The 6,652-nt window shown below is 40.8% G+C and overlaps 1 long non-coding RNA gene across 1 annotated transcript; it reads left to right on the forward strand.

Annotated features, from left to right (window-relative positions):
• The first annotated feature begins 4,271 nt into the window (after nucleotides 1–4,271).
• On the forward strand, nucleotides 4,272–5,998 carry LOC134144433 (uncharacterized). The gene is made up of 3 exons (XR_009959370.1): nucleotides 4,272–4,542; nucleotides 5,755–5,850; nucleotides 5,953–5,998. It is a non-coding gene; the product is annotated as an uncharacterized LOC134144433 (long non-coding RNA).
• The last annotated feature ends 654 nt before the right edge of the window (nucleotides 5,999–6,652 follow it).

Raw genomic sequence — 6,652 nt, forward strand, 5'->3', positions numbered from 1 at the left:
CAGAAGCAGGGCCGAGAGCGCAGCGCGTTAAGAAAGCTGCGCGATGCCTTGTTTGTGTCCACCTTGAACACTCACTTAAATAAAACTGCCGTTCAAACTTGACTCTGCCTGGCAACGTGGCTGTCCCTGTGACGATGTCCCTTAGGGCCAGAAGCGCTGCCCCTGGGAGCCCACTGCAGCCACGGCTCCTCTCTGGCAGCGGCCCGGGCACGAAGCCCGCTCTCATTTGCCGCAGCCTGAGGCAGTCCTCAGGCTGGTGGCACGGGTCTCAGAGCAACACCAACCTTTGCCGGTGCCCCAGGGCCACGATCGACGGCCCTGCTCTGCCACAGCTTTCCCAGGGTTGCCTGCGAGGACAGCCGCGCTGCCGGTGCTCCTGCGCATGGCCACCCCTGCGGCACTGCCGGGCAGCGCGGTGGCAGCAGGACAGGGCCGACGGGCACCCATGGCAGCTGCCAGACAGGCGAGGCATTTTCAGGAAGGAAAGGCTAGGGCTTTGCGCCTTGTCATTGCTTCCGTTTTTTTTTTTTTTTTTTTTTTTTTTCCTTGAGCACTATTTAGAGTTGGGGAAGAAAGCAAGTGAAATGAAGGACACACTGTCCTCCTGCTTGCAGAAAGGAATATACCTCCTAATGATCCTGTCTTTTCAAGGAGAAATAACAGGTAGTGTACATTTTCTCATTTCTCTCTTTAGCAACCTGTAAGTTATTTTTGCTTCCCCCCCTATTTTTTAAAAAACATATCTATACATAAGATGGTTGACTAAAGTATGTGAATGCAGAGATGAGTCCTCAGCTTCTACTAGGGAGTGGCTATAGGTATGCTCCCCTTTTTATCAGTACCATTTTCACGTCTTAAAACTGAAGAAAAGAGCATTTCCTTGTCTCAAAACGGCTTGGCAGAGAAGAACAGACAGCGCTTGCCGGCGGCCCCAGCGGCGTCGGGCCTGGCAGCTTTGCACCCGCTCCTGCCAGACCCCGGCTGCCTGGGGCACAGAAAGCTGCAAGCGGCCAGCTCGGGGTGCCAGCGTTAATACTGCCACTTCTTATGGTTGTCTCATATCTCTGCCAGTTACCTCAACTGAGAGTTATCACAGCCATCTAGACAGATGCATAGAAAGTTTTAAACATTTTTCTTCCTCTTTTTAAAATACTTAGTTCTCAACCTCACTTTATTTTAGAATATTACAAAGTACAAAGATGCAAAAGCTCAAGGACTATGCCTAAACACATTCTTTCATCCTTGGGTTACACAGATCTAGCCTACTTAATGTTTTGCAGCTGGCTGTGGGGATTTCACATATGAGGACTCTGACTAAAATGACTTTATTTCTTAGTTTTTTGGGTTTTTTTTTTTTTTTTTTTTTTTTTTTTTTTTTTTTTTAAGAAGAGTATTGAAATGTACTGTTGGCTGCATTTTGGACACATGCTCCATACAACATTCATAATAAAGTTGGGCTCCAGTTCCGCAGTTAGTGGTGATACATTACTAATGCTCTGCATATGAGTAGTTTCAACTGATTGTGTGTTTGCAAGATCAGAGACTGCATTTATGCCTAGCAAGGCGCACACAGACAGCAGGCTAAACCTGCCACACTAAAAGTGCAGTGGCTGATTGTGGCTCCCTACTTCAAGATAATTTGTATGGGATTTTTAACTAAAGAAGTATCCATCTGTACCATATTTTCATCTTCAAACTCTATTTAGTATCATTAATGTGATCAGAAACATCCACAGAATTGCTTTATTAAAATAACAGAGTACCTATACTAGACCATTTGGTAAACATGAGTGATGAGTGGTCACCATACTGCTCACTTCAATCGAAGAGACCAGATCTGCATTCAGAAGGCTTCCTCTTGGAAACTGCTTCCAAGAGGAACATAGCCAGATCCCTGAGGAGAGCAGGATCCATCACTACACCGGCAATACAAGATGTTGTTTTGACAACACAAATGAATCTTAAGTTTTTAAAGATTTAGCTACTTTTACAGATAATTTTGCTTTATTAACCACATAAAAATTCTTAACAGGTGAGACTTTCTTTCACCAACTAGAACATGGAAATCTTATACTTCACTGCAATGAGCCATTTGCTAAAGAAAATACAAGAATAGATTGGTATAGGACAGCAAATAATATGCAACAACTCAATTTAATTTACTGCTCTTCCAAGTGCAATCACTTGTGTACAGAAACAGCCTGCAATGATACCTTAGAGGTCACACGTGCTTCACCTGATGGCGGGATGTTTGCATGTGGAACAAATAAAAGTGATGACAAACCAGTGACTTCCCTGCTGTTCAGCGACGCGTTTCACTGCAGCCACTATAGTTTCTTTCTTGTACAGACTAACACTGCATCAGGTGAGTGATACTTTTTATCAATGCCTATTTCTATGCTTCTCTCAGTAAGCTCATCTTCAGTATGGAGGCCCATAAAGAACATTGGTGAGTCTGCATTAAATAGGAGATAATTTAGAGAATGTTGTACTGTGACAACATTTAGCCCATTTTCTTAGAAGGAAAAATACTTTACTTCAGTTTAAAAAGAAAAAAAAAATCTCTGTATCTTAGACTGTGGCCTAAGGAATTCTTCAGAGAAGACAAAGAACTTAGTAAGGTGAACATGACTGTGACTTACGGTCTGAGCGGAACGTAGGAGGAGAAATCAAACACAGAATCTAGCAGAAATGAGAAAGCTGAGTGACTGAGAGGAGAAGCAGCTATATCTATCTATCTATCTATATTAAAAAAGAATCTGGTCGGTACCTTCAAAAATATACACTTTTTAACTGAAGTAATTTTAAATGTTTCAGTCCATTTTGAGTCCCGACTCCTAATACCTTCACTCAGCCTTTTTTAAAAATAATTCTCATTGAGCTTAGTACTATTCCTCATAGAAACTTTTTTTCCCCCCCCCTAAGACATGGGAGCAAAGCAACAGCCACATGTCTACTTCATATCTGACAAAGTGAGTTAATCGAGTTAATGTTGTAGTAAGATTTAAGAAAAATGAGCTTTAAGCTACAAGTAACACAGCACCAACAGTCTTAACTCTGCTTTCTGAATTTCTGCACCCAGAATAAGGTTTTTGCCAAAGCTTCAGATCTTTTTGGCTGGCAAATGGGAGTAAAATAGTGTAAAGGTTTTAAAAAGCTTTGCATTGTACCTGTGAAAGTTTTCCCAGTAGATGAACTAATGAAGACCTCTTCACACTGTCTTTCCAGAACCCTCCCGAGAGTCCCGGCATTAAAAAGAATCTACATTTTTTTGCTAGCTTATGTTATAATAGAAAATTGACCATTTAAATTTCAGATAGTCAAAAAGAGTGAATTTTTCTATATAGCAAGTGATTTAATCTATATGTACAAGCAAACAGTTGCTGTTCTCACACTACCCTGTTTAATGTTTAGTACAGCTGGACTGCCTGAAGTAGCTGGACTTCAATAGCTGTTTTATCATTTCTAAATCTTCTCAAAGCTATTTTCCTTAGAGGCTACAGATAACAGGTTAGCCCTTTTTCAGATCTGAAATGAGCTGCCTCAAGTGCAGGAAAGGTCCTGGCACGGATCACGTCACCGCCAGGGAGGCTCCTGGCGCCAGGAGGAAGGTGGCTGCGGGCGGTGGGCCGCGTGCTGGGGCCAGGACAGGCCTCGGTTGCCACCGCTCCAGCGTGGCTCGGAAAAGCCTGGATTTGCTATGCAGTGCCCCCAGATGCTGGGATTAGAGGTTCCACTGACCGCACACTCCGCTGTGCTAACAACAGACAACTTCACTTTAGACAAAAATTTTTTAATTATCAAAGCATCCTCCCCTTGGAAGGGCATTACTGCCTAGCGGTTTACGTCGAAGCCGAGTGTCAGAATGATTACCAAAGCTCGCTTATCTCGGTGCTTCAGATGGCTCTATTTTCCATGCTACCTACCGCCAGGCTTATCAACAAATATAATCCCTATTTGTCACTCAGGTATCGTACAACAGAAATATTTTAACTGAATTACATGACTCTGTAAAATATGGTTTCGTTTGTGCCTGAGATGGCATTTGGTTGTCATGCAGTTCTTGCACTTCTCAAACTATTGCTGGTTAAGTCTAGTTTGTAATATCTTTTGTGTTTGTTTCAGGGAAAAAGAGCTCAGGCAACAGTCAGGAAAAATCACAAGTCTCTCGCAAATTCACAGAAAAAGATAACATCACTCTGTCTTGTGAATTTTACACTAACTGCTCAGGACACTGTTTTTTTATGTACTGGATCAGAGTCAGTAGAACAAGCGAATGCCTGTTTTCTGCTGCGAATGAAGACCTAGCCCCAAGCCTGGCTTTCAATGAGCACTGCTGTGTTGATCAAGACATCCAGGAGCGACTGTTGAACTATACAAACTTCAATTCCAGTCACAAAAGACATAACCTGACTCTTCTGAACGTCACGAGTGCTGACAGTGGGAAATATTTGTGCGTTGTTGCTGCCTGGCAACACGGTAAACTTGTGTGGCAAGTTCCTACTAACTGGTCAGTGGATGTCCAGATCGACAGAACGGCACGTAAGCTGAAACTACGTTCCTAATAGCCTGTAGCAGGAACGTCTGCACTCTTCGGAGGAATTCCCCTTGTTTGGTTTAAATACTCTGTGTTCTGGCACTGAAGTGAGCCATGAAATCCTACATCCTGAGAATGTGATCGAACACATTGCAATTCATTTTATAAATCATCATTTCCAAAGATTATTCTTCTTCAGGAAATTAAACACTCTTTAAATAACTTAAAAGAGAGAGTAACTCTACATCATGAAGTGGCAGTGTATCAAGGACCATTTAGCCACTGTGTCATGTAGAATGCTTTGTGGATGATTATTAATAGTATCAGGTATAAAACTAACTCCACATTTGCAATAAGGCTGTTTGCAAGTGAAGGAAAGTGAATGACAGTGCAAATGGTTTAGAGTCTCATTATAGCTTCTCTTTTTATGACAAATGTTAGAATTATCCAAGTGTAGAGGATAGTCTTCCAATATCACATTATATGCTGTAAAGTCATCTTTAACCCCAGATACATATTAACATTTTTTCAGAGAAGGTCAAAACTTCACACCTTACTGATGTCAGGCAGTAAAGCTAAGGCCTTGGAAAGGGGCAGGGTGCAGTGGGGCAGGCTGCACAGAGCCTCCACCTTCCCCAGATGAGATACAAAATAGAAAGATCCTGCTTGCCTTTCCACTCCACCCTCAACAAACTACCTGGCATCCCTTATATGATCACAACAGGTATCCTAACTGCCAGCAACAAGAAGCACCAGGGAGAGGCTAGATTTTCCTCTTTCCTAGGCTGACAGCAAAGCCTAACACACCTCCTTGGTGACAGTGGCCTGCAGACAGACCACTCAAAAATGCCTTTCAAAAAGTACTACAACTTGAAAAAAGTGGTGGTGAGAACTATGTGAACAAATACATACTGGACAACATCCTACAGCAAGCTTTGAAGATATCACAGTCTCACTACAGTAAATATCTATTTTTTGCTCACCAGTACAGATGAATGTAGTAATTATTTTAAAGGGAAATTTGCTACAAAAATTATTTCCCAGAACACAATACCCTGCAGTCATCCATAGTAAGGGAGTTACACATAAATTATGTTCATAGCAGCTAAATATCAAGTGATCACTTGTAAAACACTGCAATTATGATATTAACTAAATGTCTTGATCCAAATGCCATGACTGATTCATGTGTTAAAAATATAATCAATTTTATTTAGCTACACAGTGGCATATCATCTCTGGAGCTGTAGCTGGGATTATTTTTCTCAGTGTGACAGTAGGACTGATCTTTCTGAAGATATTCAAATCAAAAGGTAATGAACATGTCTAATCATTCTCTTGAATTAAAACAAAAAAAGCATCATTTGTAGGAATATTTTAATTACTAACACTTTATAATATTTTATCTTTTTCAGAGAAAAAAACAACCACACAGCTTACCAGGTACTGCCTTGAAAGAACATACTTACAGAACATCAACAATTATTTTTAAAGTTATCTACATAGGATAGAATGACTATAAACACATCATCTTATTTTTATTTTAGAGATCATGATGCTATTGGAATGACAGAAGATGAATGTAAGCATGAAGTTTTGAACAAACTTTTGCAGTGACTATCTTCAGAGTAGACTTAGGATGTCTTGCATTACAGATTTATGAGGGTTTGTTTGTAAGGGAGGACTTGGATAGAACCTCCCTCAGGGTACCAATAGTGAGAATTTAGAAGACACAGTTGTGAACTTCGTTATCGATAAACTTTCCCCGATGAATACCTCCAAAGATCAATGTTAACTAGTTTCAAAAATGAATTAAAAAATAATATTGATGTAAAGAAGACGCAGAGAAGATCCATAAAGGTAGTCCTGCAGAATAAGCTGTTGTTCAACTATTGTTCATGCTGCTCTAAACTTGTCTGTGTACACAAACTCTTAGTTCACTGCTTATAGTTTTCAAGTGTCACATAATGCCAGTTCTTTAGCATTAAAAATGCACTAAACAAATTAGTTAGGCTAACTGTAGATATCTAAGGCGGCCAGTAGGTATAAAATATTACAAGTGGACTGGAAGACATGGGCTCTGTTTTCTTTTCCTGTCTCTTTTTTGGCTTTGAT

This window comes from Rhea pennata, chromosome 10 (genome assembly GCF_028389875.1).
Source record: "Rhea pennata isolate bPtePen1 chromosome 10, bPtePen1.pri, whole genome shotgun sequence".
In the NCBI taxonomy this organism is placed as follows: Eukaryota; Metazoa; Chordata; class Aves; order Rheiformes; family Rheidae; genus Rhea; species Rhea pennata.